The 19,027-nt window shown below is 45.4% G+C and overlaps 1 pseudogene; it reads left to right on the forward strand.

Moving 5' to 3' along the window:
• Positions 1–2,640: 2,640 nt before the first annotated feature.
• LOC137345803 (nuclear factor 7, ovary-like) lies at positions 2,641–15,067 on the forward strand (annotated as a pseudogene).
• Positions 15,068–19,027: the final 3,960 nt, after the last annotated feature.

Raw genomic sequence — 19,027 nt, forward strand, 5'->3', positions numbered from 1 at the left:
TCTCTGTGAGTGTACAGAATGTGCCTGATTTCAGGCCAGTGCTGGATACAACAATAACAATTTATATCTGTATAGCACCTTCACTTCATAAAATGTCCCAAGGTTCTTGGGACGAAAAGCGAAAAGCTTGGTCAAAGAGGTACATTTGAAGGAGTGCCTTAAAGGAGGAAAGTGAGGTGGAAAGATAGAGAGGTGTTAGACTCTGGAGACCTTAAATAGCAGAAGAGAGGGTTTAGGACGGAAAAGGAGTGATGGATCAGAGCAGATGTTCATGGATGGACATGCACAGTGAGGAGCTCCCTTGGGAGCCGACTGTCCAGGAGCATCTTGCACTGGTATGTGAATGAGTTAGATAAAGAGTAAATCTCCCTCCACACTGTCACAGCAACTGCTCCCAGGGCAAGAGTTGGATACAGTGTAAAACCCTCTCTAAATTGGTTCACCAAGCACAGCCAACTCAGTTACAGCCTCTTTGACATGAACTAATGACACACACCAGCTCAGCTACAGCGTGATAAATAGACAAATTAAAAATCCCTCTACATGTCAGTGTCAAGTTCCCCCAGGTGAAGTATAGACTCACTTTACACACAGGTTAAGATACAGTCAATTTGTTGCATCAAAGTCCGAGCCTCATGGTTAGACTGTCACCTCAGCAAAATCCTGGACTGATGGGAATCTCAGTAACGTTCCTCACTTTTACAATTATTGAAGCTGCTGTTTCATCCCATCCTCAATACTGAGGGTCTTTATTTATTTATTTAGAGATACAGCACTGAAACAGGCCTTTCAGCCCACCGAGTCTGTGCCGACCATGAACCACCCATTTATACTAACCCTACAGTAATCCCATATTCACTACCACCTACCTACACTAGGGGCAATTTACAATGGCCAATTTGCCTATCACCTGCAAGTCTTGGAGCCACCAGATCTGCTCTGTGAACCCAGAGACCTTTCTCCAGTCCCAGTTAGTGTGGTGATGATTCAACTTCACTCTCCAGCTTCCTGAGATACTGTTCACTCCAAGAATCTTTCAATATTAAAGTGATGACTATTAATTCTAGAATCTGTAACTTCAATACAGTGAGACTGTGTGTGTGACTATGATTATATTTAATTTGAACATATTTGTAATTAGTGACATTTGGTTGAATTACTTACTTTAATATGAAATTGTTCTTTTCTCTCCATTTCCCTATTGATATGGTCTAAAGTCACTCACAGTGTCAGCTGCCGACTTCAGCTCCTCCCTTAGCAACTCCATTGATATGGAACCAGGGCCGTAAACCCGTCTCCAGCTGACATCACAAAGGAGTCAGGAGCCAATCACACAGCAGACAGGATGGTGTCAAAAAAGCAGCCCTTGCCCCTCCCACTCAAGATATTACAGGATCACATGACCAGACTCTGCTCCAGTCATCCAGGCATTACAGCACAGAAGGAAGCCATTCAGCCCATCGACTTCCTTTTCCCATCTCCTGATTTTGAAAGAGTAAATGCGGAGAAACTGTTTCTATTGGAAAAATCTCTGGTAACCAGAGGAGACAGATTGAAGGTGATTGGCAAAAGAACCAGAGGTGATATGAGGAAATATTCTTTTACACAGTGAGTTATGATGATCTGGAATGCATTGTCCAAATAAAGCAGTGGAAGCCGATTCAATAGCAAAGTTCAAAAGAGAATTGGATAAATACTTGATTGGCAAAAGGACATAACAGGGAAAGAGCAGGGGAGTGCGATTAATTGAATAGCTCAAGTTAAGCGCTAACATCAGCACAATGGCGGAATGGCCTCCTTCTGTGTTGTTTGATTCTATGATCCTCCATTTTTTCATTCATTGCCTCGAAGTGAAATCCCAGCATATCACAATGTGGGAATGTTGTGGAGCCATGCATGTATGGGACACAAACGTTCAGGGTCACATCAGTACCAAATCATACAGGGGACACATTCTTTAGGTGTAAATTCAATACATAACATTCAACAGGTATCAGAACATCACATTTCAGATTGAGATGCACCTAAAGCTGAGGAGAGGATTTAAACATCCACCACAGTGATTATCACCCTGTTATTACAGTCCTGCAGACTGTTAACTGGGAACACAGACACTTCACCACTTTGTAACTGCAGGAGATCCAGCTTGTTGGCACCAATGTCAGCAGCTTCATTCCCCAGTCCAAGAGACTCCATGACCAGTGGGCTCTGCTGGATACAGGCGATGTCATTGAGCGGCAGAATCCAATCCTCATTTAACATCACAATATCATTTTAGTTTGTCAGGTCCAATTGGGAGGGCACTTGTAGAATGTCCTGCTTCTGTGCTGGACAGATTGGAATGATTGGTCCCTTCAAAAGGGTTCCAGTCAAAGGTCCTGACAGGGTTAATGAGGAAGTTGCTACATCTCTCAACCATCATTGGAGCTGAGTTCCTAGATCCACTTTACCAGGGTACCCAACTTTGCAGCATTGGGGAATGAATTAAACTCAATTAGATGGAAAGGGACCCAATAAAACACATTCAGGTGGAAGGAATGTACCTGATGCATTCCTCTGCTGTGAGTGCACAGTTTGTTAAAAGGAGAAGAGCTGTTAGATTAATAATAGTAACTGTTCTGCCTCAGAATTAATTGTTTCATGGCTTGTAGTGCAGAGAATGGGAGTTCTGGAGAAGCCCACATATGTCCCCTTTGCCTCGGGTTATTTGTTGATCCTGGCCTAGTGGACTGTGAGTGTAATTTCTGCCACTTCTATATTGTGTCTTACAGGAAGTTGCAGGGAAGGTCTATCTGTTGCCCCCAGTGTAGTGAGGATGCTGCAGAGCTGACCCTGCAGCCCAACAGTGTATTGAGGCATGTGATGGATAACATTTGCAGACTGACCGGTCTGCAGGATGTGACTGAGGAGGAGAGGCGTCTGTGCCCGGAACATCAAGAGAAACTGACTTTGATCTGTGCAGGGACTCAACTTCACAAGCAGCAGAAACTTAGAGAGAGAATTGAATTCATCACAACTTGCAAGGTATGGGATCTCTTCTCAAAAGGTGAGAATTGAGAATGGTGGAAATGTATAACTTAGTCAGTACATGAAGGTGGACTGGGGTCTCCTGTATACTTTATCATAGGGTAATTCTGGCTTCTCTTCTACTTAGTAACTTTGCAGAACTAGTCTGGTATCCAGGTATCACAGCTCATTGCACTTCCTTCCTGTCTCCACTGCAGAATAAAGGAGTTGCTTTCTCAATCACTAAACCAGAAGGTGGTCTCTTTTGAAAGATGCGTTGCAGTAACAAGGACTTGAGATTGCACACTCTAAAGTAAGTTGGTCTGATTTTACCGTGTCCAGAAAGGATTGTAATCTGCAGTCACTTTGTGTGTGTTGTGGATGCTACACAGGCGACATGACAACAGTGACGACACTTGATGCTTTGGGAAGTTCAAAGGTTGTAAATAGTGTAATATCAATGCAAGTTTTCTTTCAATGTGGCAGCCATTTTACATGTGTTAGTGAAGTAAATGAATTCCTAGTTAAACTGTTTGAGGCAGTGTTGAAGGCAGGATGTCACTTCAGGCATTGAGAGGACTCGCTGCTCTTTTCAATAGTGCCAAGGGATCTTTAACATGCAGACAGGGCTTCAGTTCAGTTTCTTATCTAAAAAGCTGCAGCTACACCAGGTTCCTCGGTACCGCCCCCCGATAGTGCCGTTCTCCCTCAGCACTGCACTGAAGGTCTCTGCCTAGATTATGTGCTCAAGTCTTGTGTCATGGGTTCAAGATCCATTCTGTTCATAGAGGCTACCAACTGGGCCAAGGCTGCAGGCTGTGGATTTCACAATTGCTTAGTTTGAAGAAGGTTGAGGACGTTGTCGGACATTTTTTTATTTGACCAGAATCAAGTGGTCTCCCTCAATTCTGTAGAATTCTAAAGTTTGTGTGGATATTTGATCATCTTTCCTTAAGGAAATGGGGTGTAATCTGATCTTCCATGTTACACAGCAGTTTGCTGACCTGCACCAGTTCCTCAATGGCCAAGTGCAATGGTTGATGGAAATGCTGGAAGCTCAGGTGGAAAATAACTAGTCAGGAATGGAACGAAACCTGACAAAAATGCACAGGATACTCTTCTCCACTGAGCTGGACATCACTAACATTGAGGCCAAACTGGATCGAAATGACTTGACATCTCTGAAAGTCCACACTATTCTCTTCTCCTCTCCCTCCCCACCTCCCCTTGATTCTGGTGAAAGGTATCTGTTCCCTCCCTGATTCATTGCCATGGCGATGGTGGACATCTGTAACTTGGCATTCAAGTTGCTTAACAACAAAGGGAAACCTAAACCAGGTTTTCTGTCACTGACGTCCATTGGTTTCACATAGTTTATATTATCGCACCTCATTCTTCCTACCAAAATGCATTGTTTTACATACAGAACATAGAACAGTACAGGCCCTTCAGCCCACGATGTTGTGCCGACCCTTTACCTACTCTAAGATCAAACTACCTGCATACCCTTCATTCTACTATCATCCATGTACCTATCCAAGAGTCGCTTAAATGTCCCTAATGTATCTGCTTCTACTACCACCGCTGGCAGTGCATTAAACGCACCCACCACTCTCTGTGTAAAGAACTTACCTCTGACATCTCCCCTAAACCATCCTCCAATCACCTTAAAATTATGCCCCCTGGTGATAGCCCTTTCCGCCCTGGGAAAAAGTCTCTGACTATCCACTCTATCTATGCCTCTCATCATCTTGTACATCTCTATCAAGTCACCGCTCATCCTTCTTCGCTCAAATGAGAAAAGCCCTAGCTCCCTCAATCTTTCTTCATAAGACATGCCCTCCAGTCCAGGCAGCATCCTGGTAAATCTCCTCTGCACCCTCTCTAAAGCTTCCACATCCTTCCTATAATGAGGCGACCAGAACTGAACACAATATTCCAAGTGTGATCTAACCAGGGCTTTATAGAGCTGCAGCATAACCTCACGGCTCTTAAACTCAATCCCCCTGTTTATGAAAGCCAACACACCATACGCCTTCTTACAAACCCTATCAACTTGGGTGGCAACTTTGAGGGATTTATGGACGTGGACCCCAAGATCCCTCTGTTCTTCCACACTGCCAAGAATCCTGTCTTTAAGCCTGTATTCCGCATTCAAATTCGACCTTCCAAAATGAATCACTTCACACTTTTCCAGGTTGAAATCCATCTGCCACTTCTCAGCCCAGCTCTGCATCCTGTCAATATCCCGTTGCAACCTACAACAGCCCTCCACACTATCCACAACTCCAGCAACCTTTGTGTCATCGGCAAACTTACTAACCCAGCCTTCCACTTCCTCATCCAAGTCATTTATAAAAATCACAAAGAGCAGAGGTCCCAGAACAGATCCCTGCGGAACACCACTGGTCACTGAGCTCCAGGCTGAATAGTTTCCATCTACTACCACCCTCTGTCTTCTATGGGCCAGCCAATTCTGTATCCAGACAGCCAAATTTCCCTGTATCCCATGCCTCCTTACTTTCTGAATAAGCCTACCATGAGGAACCTTATCAAATGCCTTGCTAAAATCCATATACACCACATCCACTGCTCTTCCTTCATCAATGTATTTTGTCACATCCTCAATTAATTCAATAAGGCTTGTGAGGCATGACCTGACCCTCACAAAGCCATGCTGACTATCTCTAATCAAACTATGCTTTTCCAAATAATCATAAATTCTGTCTCTCAGAAACCTCTCCAATAATTTGCCACCACCGATGTAAGACTGACTGGTCTGTAATTCCCAGGGTTATCCCTATTCCCTTTCTTGAACAAGGGAATAACATTTGCCACCCTCCAATCATCTGGTACTACTCCAGTGGACAGTGAGGACGCAAAGATCATCGCCAAAGGCGCAGCAATCTCTTCCCTTGCTTCCTGTAATATCCTTGGGTATATCCCGTCTGGCCCCAGGGACTTATCTATCCTCATGTCTTTCAAAATTTCCAGCATATCCTCCTTCTTAACATCAACCTGTTTGAGATTATCAGCCTGTTTCACGCTGTCCTCGCAAACGACAAGGTCCCTCTCACTAGTGAATACTGAAGCAAAGTATTCATTAAGGACCTCCCCTACCTCCTCCGACTCCAGGCACAAGTACCCTCTACTATCCATGATCGGCCCTACCCTCACCCTCACTTGTTCCTCACATAAGTGTAGAATGCCTTGGGATTTTCCTTAATCCTACCCGCCAAGACTTTTTCAAGTCCCCTTCTAGCTCTCCTAAGTCCATTCTTCAGTTCCTTCCTGGCTACCTTGTAACCCTCTAGAGCCCTGTCTGATCCTTGCTTCCTCAACCTTAAGTAAGCTTCCTTCTTCCTCTTGACTAGCTGTTCCACATCTCTTGTCATCCAAGGTTCTTTCACCCTGCTATCCCTTCCTTGCCTCATCGGGACAAACCTATCCAGCAATCGCAGCAAGTGCTCCCTAAACAACCTCCACATTTCTGTCATGCATTTCCCTGAGAACATCTGCTCCCAATTTAAGCTCCCCAGTTTCTGCCTAATAGCATTGTAATTCCCCTCCCCCAATTAAATATTTTCCCATCCCGTCTGCTCCTGTCCCTCTCCATGACTAGAGTAATGGTCAGGGAGTTGTGATCACTATCACCGAAATGCTCTCCCACCGAGAGATCTGCCACCTGGCCTGGTCCGTTGCCAAGCACCAAATCCAATATAGCCTCCCCTCTAGTCGGCCTATCTACATATTGTCAGGAAACCTTCCTGGACACACCTGACAAAAACTGCTCCATCCAAACTATTTGCACAAAGGAGGTTCCAATCAATATTAGGGAAGTTGAAGTCACCCATGACAACAACCCTGTTACTTCTGCACCTTTCCAAAATCTGCCTCCCAATCTGTTCCTCCATGTCTCTGTTGCTATTGGGGGGTCTATAGAAAACTGCCAACAAAGTGACTGCTGCTTTCCTGTTTCTGACTTCCACCTATACTGACTCAGTAGACAAACCCTCCTCGACGACCTCCCTTTCTGCAGCTGTGATACTATCCCTGATTAGCAATGCCACTCACCCACCTCTTTTACCTCCCCCCCCCCCCCCACTCCCCCCCTATTCCTTTTGAAACATCTAAACCCCGGAACATCCAACATCCATTCCTGCCCCTGTGATCTCCAAGTCTCCGTAATGGCCACAACATCGTAGCTCCAAGTACTGATCCATGCTCTAAGTTCATCACCCTTATTCCTGACACTTCTTGCGTTAAAATAGACACACTTCAACCCATCATACTGGCTGCAACTTTGCCCTGTCAACTGTCTAACCTTCCTTGCAGACTCTCTGCGCTCTGTATCTGCCTATTCAACAGCTACCCCATCCACTGATCCGTCGCTCCGGTTCTCATCCTCCTGCCAAACTAGTTTAAACCCTCCCGAAGAGCTCTAGCAAACCTCCCGCCCAGGATATTGGTGCCCCTCCAGTTCAGATGCAACCCATCCTTCTTGTACAGGTCCCACCTTCCCCTGAAGGTATCCCAATGATCCACATATCTGAAGCCCTCCCTCCTACACCAGCTCTGTAGCCACGTGTTGAGCTGCACTCGCTCTCTGTTTCTAGCCTCACTAGCACATGGCACCGGTATCAATCCTGAGATTACTACCCTGCTCGTCCTGCCTTTTAGCTTTCAACCTAACTCACTATATTCGCTTTTCAGGTCCTCATCCCTTTTCCTAGCTATGTCATTGGTACCGATGTGTACCATGACTTCTAGCTGCTCCTCCTCCCCCTTAAGAATCCTATCGACTCGATCCGAGACATCCCTGACCCTGGCACCCGGGAGGCAACATACCATCTGGGAGTCTCTGTGTTAAATTTCATCAGCCATTTTTCTGCCCATTTTACTTGTCTATGTCCTGTCACTGTCCCCCTCACTGTTCACTACATTTGAATTTAATGTCTTCTGTAAACTTTGAAACGATGTCCTGTCAACCCAACTCCAAGTCTTTAATATCTGAAAAAGAGTGGGTTCCTAATACTGAACACCACTGTATAACTTCCCTCCAGACTGAAGAAGAACAACCATTTGGGCGGCACATTGGCTCAGTGGTTAGCACCGCAGCCTCACAGCTCCAGCGAATCTGTATTCACCGCCCTATCAGGCAGTGCATTTCAAATCCTGAACACTCTTTGGGAAAAACATTTTTATTCTCCTGTCAACCTCTGGGTCTTTTGCCAATCACCTTTAAATCTGTGTCCTCTGCTTATTGATCCTTCAGTCATTGGAAACAGTTTCTCCTGATTTTAGTTTTTGTGATTTTAAACACCTCGATCAAATCTCCTTTTGGACTTCTCTTCTGGGTACTGCCTGTGTAGAGTTTGCAAGTTCTCCCTGTGTCTGCGTGGGTTTTCTCCGGGTGCTCCGGTTTCCTCCCACAAGCCAAAAGACTTGCAGGTTGGTAGGTAAATTGGCCATTATAAATTGCCCCTAGTATAGGTAGGTAGTTGGGAAATATAGGGACAGGTGGGGATGTGGTAAGAATATGGGATTAGTGTAGGATTAGTATAAATGGGTGGTTGATGGTCGGCACAGACTCGGTCGGCCAAAGGGCCTGTTTCAGTGCTGTATCACTAAACTAAAACCATTACACTCTGCTTTCTGTCTGTTAGTCAATGTTATATCCATGCATCTACTGTCACTATTTCTTATCCAGTTAATTATATTTGTGAAAATATTCTAAACCCGCATCTTTGTTTTTAACCTCTGTCTGGAAATCCATGCACCTGTCCTCTTTGAGTGAAGAAATTCCTGGCCATCCTAAATTTAAGTTCCCCCGGTTTAACGTGTCCCTTTGTCTGTCATAATTTACCTTGAATAAATCCTGATCCATCTCTAAATGTCACCCACTATATCACGAACTGTTCTACTCTCTCCTGCTCCTTCCTTTCGAGCCTCAACAATCACCAGTAGTTTCCTTCTTCCGTCTCGCCTTTACTGATTTTTTTGAAGGGCTAAATGGGTTTTAAAAGGGAACAGGAGCAGGTAACAGAGCTGTCGGCCGAGTTTGGCTCTTCCTGCTGCCCTTCCCCCTCCTAGTCGTCAGGTAACTGGTTCTGTCAGAGTACGGAGCTGCCGACTGTCCCTCGGCTCCGTCATTCACTCGATTCCCGAAGGCGGCAATGGCAACTCTGTTTTCCCACAGTGCAGCGCGGCCGAGAAAAGGCCCCATCGCTCAGGCCGCGGTGCATTCTGGAGACCAGCTGGATCCAGTGTGGTGAACATGTCAGCATTTTGTGATCAGCAGTGAGATGAATGAGGACTAATTGATTCTCAACCAAAAGCAATAAAAAATATTCAGCACAGTAGGAGGCTATTCGACCCATCGGGTCTGTGCTGGCTCTTTTGAAGAGCAATCCAGTTCGTGCCTCTCTCCTGCTCCTTCCCCCATTCCTGTAATTTTCCCTCCATCAATTTTTTATCCAATTCCTTTTTGAAGATATCTGTTGAATCTGTATTCACCGCCCTATCAGGCAGTGCATTTCAAATCCTCAGCACTCTTTGGGAAAAACATTTTTATTCTCCTGTCAACCTCTGGGTCTTTTGCCAATCACCTTTAAATCTGTGTCCTCTGCTTATTGATCCTTCAGCCATTGGAAACAGTTTCTCCTGATTTTAGTTTATGTGATTTTAAACACCTCGATCAAATCTCCTTTTAGGCTTCTCTTCTCGCAGGAGAAGAACCCCAGCTGCCCCAGTAAAATAAAAGCAAAATACAGCGGATGCTGGAAATCTGAAATAAAAACAAGAAATGCTGGAAATAATCATCAGGTGCTGCCAGACCTGTGGAGAGAGAAGCAGAGTTAACGTTTCAAGTCAGTGACCCCTCATCAGAACTCTAACTTTAACTCTGCTTCTCTCTCCACAGATCCTGCCAGACCTGCTGAGTATTTCCAGCATTTCTTATTATCCCAGCTTCTCCAGTCTGTCTGTGTAACTGTAATAACCTAGTCCCTGGAACCATTCTAGTAAATCTCTTCTGTACATTCACCAAATCCTTCATATTCCTAAATTGTGAGGCCTAGAATTGGTCACAATTCTCCAGCTGCGGCCAATCTCGTAGTTTATAAAGGTTTAGCATCAATTCAGGTGGGAGTGGTGTGATAGAATCTTAAACATCTGATTTTAATTCCCAGAATGAGGGCAGAGGGGCCTTGGCTTAGCATCGCTGGATGAGGACAGCACCTCTGGCAGCAAAGCAGCCCCTCAGCACTGGGCTGCAGAGCATCTTATCCTGATTTCTCGTCTTGAGCTCCACAACCTTCTGACTTGGAGCTCAGCTGTCAACCTGACATTCCTGAGCAAAAACCAGCTTTGTGTTGGTCCTGGAAATCTAACCAGATCCTGCGGCCTTTACCATCCAGAAGGACAAAGGCAGCAGACACATGGGAATACCACCACTGCAAGTTCCCCTCCAAGACACACACCATCCTGACTTGGAACTATATCGTAGTTGGATCAAAGTCCCGCACTCCCTCCCTAACAGGAGTGTATGTGTAGCTGCAACACACAGACTCCAGTGGTTCAAGAAAGCAACTTCTTAAGGGCAATGAGGGACGGGCTTTAAAAGCTGGCCTAGGTAGTGATGCCCATATCCCATGAACCAATAAAAAAGCCAGAGCCTGATTCTTCATTGTCCGTATTAATTCTTACATTATTACAGTAACTGTTCCAAGAGGACTTGATCTAAAATGGAATAATATTGGACCAAACCAAAGTGAATCTTCAGTGAAATGATGAACTCTGTTGGGAATGTGTGTCCAAGGTACATTGAGTGTGGAATTGATGAGAATGTACTGTCCCAAGTTGGTTTTCACCTCATCCAGTTTAATTCACTTCAGCTTGCTTTTGTGTTCCATGAAGCTGCAACAACAAACTAACATTGTTTCTGTTTTCTCTTCAAGGAGGTTAGTTCTTGGAGGGACAGGTATGTATTGTCAATAATGAACTATTGCTGATGTAGCAGTTCCACATCCCAATGTGTTTTTCAGTCTGAATCCTGTCGTGTTAACTCACTTCATACAAAATTAGCCTTTATTGCTGGGGCTTAGAGTACAAGAGTAAGGAGGTCTTGCTGCAATTGTCCAGGGCTTTGGTGAGACCACACAAAGAGTGATGTGTACAGTTTTAGTCTCTCTACCAAAGGAGCTATTTGCCTTGGACAAGGTGGAACAAAAGTTCACAGAATTTAATTTCTGGCATGAGCGGGTCGTCCTCTGAGGAGACCTTGAGTATTTTGGGCCTAAACTCTCCGGAGTTTAGAAAAATGAGAGCTGATCTCAGATATTATGTTGCAAAGACAGGATGTGACAGGGTGGAGACAGAGAAGCTGTTTTTCCCCTGGTTGGAAAGTCTAGAACTAGGGCCATAGTCTCAGGATAAAGGAGCATCCATTTAGGACAGAGACAAAGAGAAATTTCTTTACTCAGAGGGTTGTGAATCTTTGGAATTCTCTGTGCCTGAGGACTGTGGATGCCCATTTGCTGAGTATATTCAAGGCTGAGTCGATTACATTTTGGGATTCTAAGAAATTGAGAGATATGGGGATGGGGTGGGAAAGTGGAGTTGAGGTTCAGCCATGGTCTTATTGAATGGTGGTGCAGACTCAAGGGGGTGTATAGCCTCCTCCTGCTCCTAGTTCTTGATGATCTTCTGTCCTTGTGTTCTCTGACAGATATTAATGTTATTGGCATGTTTTCTGAGGAGACGCCCACTGCTATGTCTGGGAATGTGTGCCTGGGGACATACAAATGTCCTTTACAGTACAAACTATTGAGGGAAATGAAGGAAATCATCCATCCAGGTAAATGAATGAATGACATTGCCTCCACCAGTAATCCTGTATCCAGGTCAACAGGGGTGATCTAACTCCCAGCCTGTGTTCAATTGTAAATGATTATTTCCCGAGTTGTGTCTGTAGAATTCACTTGCAGGGTTAGTGGCTCAACACAGAAACTGTCGACATTCGAGGTTTGGTTGGAGAGGTGGATGAAGGGATGTGTGATTCGTACAATTCCCCGGTGGAGGGGTGGACAGTGGGGTAAATACCAATATGGACTGGCTGGCAGACTGTAACCTGTGTGTGGGAGGGTGACAGGAATTTTACTTAACCCATTACACTTGATAGCAGTGAGGACTGTATTTAAATGCTTACAGTTTGTGCTAACGCAGTTTGCCCACTATACACAGGGAGCAGGTTGTTCAATCTTGCCCGTCTAACAGCGAAGTCCAAAATACGGAAAGCCCTCATCAGGGAACTCCTCTTTGCTGACGATGCTGCTTTAACATCTCACACTGAAGAGTGCCTGCAGAGTCTCATCGACAGGTTTGCGGCTGCCTGCAATGAATTTGGCCGAACCATCAGCCTCAAGAAAACGAACATCATGGGGCAGGACTTCAGAAATGCTCCATCCATCAATATTGTCGACCACGCTCTGGAAGTGGTTCAAGAGTTCACCTACCTAGGCTCAACTATCACCAGTAACCTGTCTCTGGATGCAGAAATCAACAAGCGCATGGGAAAGGCTTCCACTGCTATGTCCAGACTGGCCAAGAGAGTGTGGGAAAATGGCGCACTGACACGGAACACAAAAGTCCGAGTGTATCAGGCCTGTGTCCTCAGTACCTTGCTCTATGGCAGTGAGGCCTGGACAACGTATGTCAGCCAAGAGCAACGTCTCAATTCATTCCATCTTCACTGCCTCCGGAGAATCCTTGGCATCAGGTGGCAGGACCTTATCTCCAACACAGAAGTCCTCGAGGCGGCCAACATCCCCAGCTTATACACACTACTGAGTCAGCGGCGCTTGAGATGGCTTGGCCATGTGAGCCGCATGGAAGATGGCAGGATCCCCAAAGACATATTGTACAGCGAGCTCGCCACTGGTATCAGACCCACCGGCCGTCCATGTCTCAGCTTTAAAGACGTCTGCAAATGTGACATGAAGTCCTGTGACATTGATCACAAATCGTGGGAGTCAGTTGCCAGCGTTCGCCAGAGCTGACGGGCAACCATAAAGGCGGGGCTAAAGTGTGGCGAGTCGCAGAGACTTAGCAGTTGGCAGGAAAAAAGACAAAAGCGCAAGGAGAGAGCCAACTGTGTAACAGCCCCCGACAAACAAATTTTTCTGCAGCACCTGTGTAAGAGCCTGTCACTCTAGAATTGGCCTTTATAGCCACTCCAGGCACTGCTCCACACACAACTGACCACCTCCAGGCGCTTACCCATTGTCTCTCGAGATAAGGAGGCCAAAGCAGACACAGTGGATGGATTGTCCCAAAGTTGTGACTCTAATAAATCTAAAAATGGACAAACACATTCCTTCGAGGGAACCTGTGTGTAGAACCATTAGTACTTCACATAGAAAAGGCACACTCTGATTGTGTCACCTGTTTGTCGCAACTTTATCACAACAATTTTATTTTATTTTAGAGATACAGCACTAAACAGGCCCTTCGACCCACCAAGTCTGTCCTGACCATCAACCACCCATTTATACTAGTTCTACATTAATCCCATGTTCCTACCTTCCCTTATTTATACTCGGGGCAATTTCCAATGGCCAATTTACCTATCAACCTGCAAGTCTTTGGCTGTGGGAGGAAACCGGAGCACCCGATGAAAACCCACGCGATCACTGGGAGAACTTGCAAACTCCACACAGGCAGTACCCAGAATTGAACCCGGGTCACTGGAGCTGTGAGGCTGCCACTGTGCCACCCTAACTATCCTGATTAAGGACAGCAGAGGACCCTGATCTCCACAGAAGCTTGGCAGGAGGAGCAGATGACAAGACAAATAGCAAAGATTAAAAATAGTCTATTTTGAAACAAAGAAAGCTGGTTGGATTATGTGGAGCTGAACTGATTGAGCTGGTGTAGTGTAATTTACTGAGACACTCACTGTAAGCAGGTGCAGCCTCCACACTGAACATCCTGTTTCTGCACTGAAAGAGCTGGTGTGTGGAACACATTAAGCAGTGACTTTGTAATTGACGATAGCAGCAATGGAAATTGATCAGTGCTCTTTGCCCAGTTGAAGTGGTGCGGACTGTGTGTCTTTTACTGAGGTCGGTGGGGCTGCTGTTCTTCTACCAGGGCCAGTTTGTGGGCAACTGGGTCACAGCAGTTGGGTGGAAATGCTTGGTGATTTCTGACCCCTCCCCATGCTCAGATTTCTGAGGAACTCTTCCTTTTTATTGATCGGAAATGAAATCTGTTTTACAATGTGGTGATCTTTTAAAATATGCTTAACATTTCTCACATTGGACAGTGTCCTCTCTCTGAAGGGAGGAAAATGGTGTAATATTTTACCTGCAGTCCATTCCACACACACTCCCAGTTAAAGTGGCACTCACTCCACTCCAGTAAAGGAACAATTGGCTCATTCCCCCTCCCCCAAGAGTCAATCACTGTCCTTCCTTGGTTATCCACCAATGAGAGGGAACTCCAGTCACCCATGGACTTTATTCTGCAGTTGTGCTTGCCCTGACTCTGGACCCTCGAACAGCAAACACTTGGCTGCTGCTGTCTGCCCGACTTGACCAGTGTGACTGTCATTGATACCAAGCAGCTGCTTCCCGACAGTCCGGCCAGGTTCGGTGTGTGTGTCTCTGTCCTGGCCACTGAGGGCTTCACGGTGGGGACGCACTACTGGGAGGTGAAAGTGAGTGGCAAGTCCAAATGGGACCTGGTGTGGCCAGACTCCATTAACAGGAAGGGAGACATTGCTTTGAAGCCTGAGAATGGATACCTGGCACTGTCCCTGAGCAATAGAGAGCGGTACTGTGCTCTAACCTCACCGACAGTCACCCTGCTAGCTCTGAGTGGGAAGCCCAGCCACATTGGAGTTTACCTGGTCTATGAGGGAGGCCAAGTGTCCTTTCACAGTGCTGCTGACTTGTCTCATCTCGACACTTTCACAGAGACATTTCTCAAGAGAATGTTCCCTTTCTTTTGCCCCTGTTTGAATGACAATAGTGCTCCTCTCTCTTGTAGTTTACTTTAGGTGACTGTGTCTTTAAAGATCTGTTCAGCTCTGGCTGCTCATGGCTCAGTTGGTGTCTGATTCAAAACACTTTACTGAAAATGTGTAACTGTGGGTGTGAGACTGGGAGGAATGGACTATTAGAATTGTCTTTCTAACCTAATCTGCATTGCCCAATCTCTACTGTGAGAGCCTTGTGGGACAGGGAATGTGTATTGACCAAACTCTACTGTCCATCCAATACACATTCCCTGTCCCACTCAGCTTATACTCATGATGTTTCAGTGTACCTGTGTCAGAGGAATCCACATCTCTGCTCCAATGAAATAGAAGCTTCATAAATATTTATCCTTGACAAATATACAAATTGCTTCTGGTCTCTTTTCTTTACTCTACCCCACCCCCTGCCCTGTCCCCTGGTGTCCCAGTCTTTATGACCAACTATCCCAGTCCAGTTTCTCTATCCAGTCACAAGTAGGCCAGTTACAGAGAACAATGAATCAACAGGCAGTAACCAAGGAGAATGTCTCACTTCCCAGTGAAACAGCATCTGCAATCCCACTCAATTGGCGCGAACTGCACGATATACTGTTTTACACATAATCTAATATTCACACAGTGATGTTTGTTTATATTTGATTCTTCTATAAAAATAGCTTATGGGCATGTGTCCTTCTGACACACAGACCTCTGCAACCTTCCTCAATCTCATTGTAACAGGTACTTGGCCAGGTTAAGGGAGTCCTTGTATTGGAGGACAACATCCTTAACACTTAAAATTAACCTCATTATGTTTGTGATGTTAAAAAATGCCCAACGTTGCCCCCACCCTGATGGCCACCTTTTGTGTGTGGCTGACTCAGGGCTGTGCGGAGACCCCTGGCGTACAAATACCCAAGTGTCGATATGTGCTGAGGTTCTATCTGTCCCCAGTGTTAAGAAGGGTGGGTCTGGCCACGTTGCCGCAGAACGCTCCATTCAGTTGGACTGTGCAGTTCCAACTTTCCCTTGTGGAAATGTTTGTGCAGGAAAACATGTTTCACCACACATCCATCATGCTGTGGTCTGCACATAATGTCCTCGACACCCTGTGGAAAAAGGATTTGGTGGATCCTGTCAGATGGTTCCATGAGCAGACTTTCAAAGTCATGTGGCAGCATGTCTCATCACCAGAACTTTCAAACAAACAGCAAGCTGTAGCTTGCCTGGTGATGAGAAGGGCCCTCCCTGTCAGATCCTTCCTGCACACCCGGAGACTATCCGCCTCCACACGCTGTCCTCGAGGAGGCTGCGGTGGGGAAGAGACCATCGCCCACCTCGTTCTGGAATGTGCTTTCACAAAGCATACCTGGAACGAGATGCAGTGGTTTTTGTTGAGGTTCATCCTGAGCAGCTGTGTAATACAGGACTCCGTCCTCTACGGGCTGTTCCCATAGGCGCACACTGAGATAAACATCAACTGCTGCTGGAGGAACATCAACTCGGCAAAAGATGCTCTTTGGTCTGCCTGAAACTTGCTGGTCTTCCAGTGCAAAGAGTTGTCCATGACCGAGTGTTGCAGACTGGTGCATTCCAAGGTCCAGGACTATGTGCTGAGGGACACATTAAATCTTGAGGCTGCCGCTGCAAAGGCTCGATGGGGAAAATTCCTTTCACCATAGTGAACTGAGGGACAGGAACCTGGGTAAAACCCCTTGGGCTGTTTGCACCAAAGACTGTTTGACATGAAAGGTAAATGCACATTGTAAATATAACCTATAACGGTAAATGTAATGAGGCACCTCATGTACTGTATTGAAAGAAACTGATCTGTATTGCTCTCTCTGTAATGTCCAGAATTGAACCAGTGACCTAAGGAGAACTTTAATTTGCTTTTGTTTTTCCCTGTGTACCTGCTAACACCACAGCTGTGCAGGATGTGAGCTGCCATTCACCACTCACTGCTTGGGCTAATGGCGCAATGAAACCGTATCTGACTACTGTTATGACGGCTCAGGACAAAGCCCTCAATCAAATTAAGTTATGATTCTGATTGCAGTGGGAGCAATGCACTGTCAAGTCAGTCCCGTCGCTCCATAGGTCACATCATATTTCTTTAAGCTTTCCAAATCAAAGAAAGCAGCAGCCAAATTGAAACAGTCTAATAACCCCCAAAAGAGGTGAACTAAACCAGGCATCTTTTAGATATCAACAAATTAACTGTTTATTTACAAAAACTAAATATATCTTAAACGCTGCTAAGATAAAACAATATCTAAAGACTTTTATAACTTTTTTTAAAACTAACTCCGGCATTCACATACATATCCTCAAACTAACAGTAGTTTGGTTTTTAATTAGCTGCCCGGAAAAAATAGAAAAAAACAATCAAGTCTTTGCAGATTACGCTTCCGATGAAGGGTCATCTGATACACCATGGCCAAAGTTGACTTGCAGTCTTCCAAGATCCGATGAAAAAAGGATCTTTCCAGAGATAGGAATTCAGCAGTTTAGTTCAGCAGTTGAAGTATTAAACTCTTTTTATTTCAGCAATGAACAAAGCAGACTAATAATGTGTTTTTTTTAAGGAATTTATCTACTTGAAGCTTCTTTAGAAGGTTGAGAGTACAATAAATATGTTTCAAATAGACTGAGAGAGACCTCTCTTATTTCTTCACATGCTGGAACAATCTGTTATCTCTCTATTTCTACTAGTCAGTTTCAAAGTCTAAATGGATACATTGAATGTCTATTCTCTGTCTCTGTGTGGCTGTAATTTAGCAACTAGAATGCTAAATGCTTGCTTCAATGAGCTTCTGAAGTGATCTCTTAAAGATGCATTGATCTCTTTACACTTTTAAAGGTGCACTGCAATATTTCCCGAGGAGAAAGAAAACACTGGATCGTGACGCTACTGATCAGAAGATTGCAGGTTTGACTCCTACCTGGCTCGATGATTTTTGTAAACTTTGCATTCTGACTTCACACAGTTGGCAAGCTGATCTACCTGGTTGTGCTGTCTGACCACTTGCAGGGTAAGTGCCTTCTTAGTGCTGTAGGCAGCGTTTCTGTCTCAAAATGTGAAGGTCCTGAATAAAACTCCTCAGTAAAGTATCCAGTGTTGTAAAACAATCTTTCCCTTCTCTCTCCTCAGATCTCCATATTTGCTACAGATAGAAAGAAAGAATCCTTGTTTACTATAACACCAAAGGATCTGATGCCTCTCGACCTCTTTGTACCTCAGCACGTGGAAACGCTTCGGAAAGAAGTACGTGCGCTACTGTTCACTGACACCTGACACCACTGCTGTGTCTGATCAATTACCACAAGGTAAAAGCACAATGGAGAATGCAGATATTGATCCCACTACCCCTCTCAGGCAAACTCACTGGTCTCTGCTGACACTTCACCCTCACTTGTTTCACAGGAGCCCCTCAGCATCCACCTCCATGTTGCTCTGTGACCAGTAGTGAAATCATGCTTCGGGTTGACACGCTGCCTGAACACATTAAATACTTTGCTCGGTCTGAGCAGCAGCAGGCGAGCACCAGCCAGACGGAAAGACATAATAACAATGGTAGAAGCCGAGAAGAGTCCGAGCTTGTGGTAGGGAAGTGAGGTGACTGGAAACTAGCAGCTGCCCTGAGTGTGAGGGAGCAGTCGTGAGCCCTGTCTGACTGACAGAGACTTCTTTTGCTTTCAAGTGAGTGCTGAGTGTTTGGATGTGTTGCTGCTCAAAGGAGCTCCCTGCTGGCCAGCAGATGTAACTGCAGAAGTGAACCAGCCTTGTGCAGGCTGTTTTCAGACAGGAAAGGAGGGCCCCTGCACCTTGGCCGTAACATGTTAAAACGCAATCTACTTGTCAAGTTAAGAGCGCTGGCTTCAGCTAATTGTTGCTTATACACACTTACTCCAAAAAGACACATATTAACACAAGAAATAGGAGCAGTAGTGGACCATATGGCCCAGCGAGCCTGCTCTGCCATTCAATCCAATCATAGC

The sequence above is a fragment of the Heterodontus francisci genome, chromosome 29 (genome assembly GCF_036365525.1).
Source record: "Heterodontus francisci isolate sHetFra1 chromosome 29, sHetFra1.hap1, whole genome shotgun sequence".
In the NCBI taxonomy this organism is placed as follows: domain Eukaryota; kingdom Metazoa; phylum Chordata; class Chondrichthyes; order Heterodontiformes; family Heterodontidae; genus Heterodontus; species Heterodontus francisci.